Below are 809 nucleotides of genomic sequence, written 5' to 3' on the forward strand. Positions count from 1 at the left end.
TCTGATGAATTTTGAGATGAGGAAGAGCGCGCCAGTCCGTCGGGAGGGCGGAGCCTTCGATTTTTATGATGCAGAGTCCAAAAGGACTGTACGGAAAGGAAGATCATAAAGAATACAGCGTACGCGGGGAGCACGTTTTATGGGCCATAATCGCAGTGCATGCGTGATAATCATAAATGCGTTTGCCATCCTATTTTTGAGCTCAATTATCTAGGTTCCTGTAAGAGATATCAAAAATTTGCCAACTGATAAAATGTTTGTCATTTTATCACCAATTAATTGATAAATGTTTTATATCTTTTGCAAAAACCGAGATAATTGAACTCAAAGCCATCGGCCGGTGCGACCGCCTGGCTCAACCTGGTCATATACTTTTGAACTTAATTATCTCGCTTCCTGTAAGAGATATCAAAAATCTGTCAACTGATAAACTGTTGTTTATTTTATGATAAATGTTTTACTAGTGAACAAATTTTTGATACCTTTTATAGGGACCGAGATAATTAAGCTCAAAGAGAATGTGGAGTACTGTCGTGCGATGAAGAGATGAACAAGGTCGAATGCACCTTATCCTAAAACGTGTCACGTGTCACATTACGATCTGATTGGACATACTCTGTGTGTAGAGAGTTTTCGACGGAAATCATTACAAATGAATGAGCCATTTTAATTGCTCATTGAGGATTCGAAATGGTTTCTTATCAGTTCAATGAAAATTGGTTCTCTTTCCTCCTTACGGTACAAGAGAATATGTTTTTCTGTTTCATCACTACGAAAAAGGAATTTTATGTCACATGTTTATCAAATTT

This window comes from Caenorhabditis briggsae (genome assembly GCF_000004555.2).
Source record: "Caenorhabditis briggsae complete genome, chrI, whole genome shotgun sequence".
Taxonomy (NCBI): domain Eukaryota; kingdom Metazoa; phylum Nematoda; class Chromadorea; order Rhabditida; family Rhabditidae; genus Caenorhabditis; species Caenorhabditis briggsae.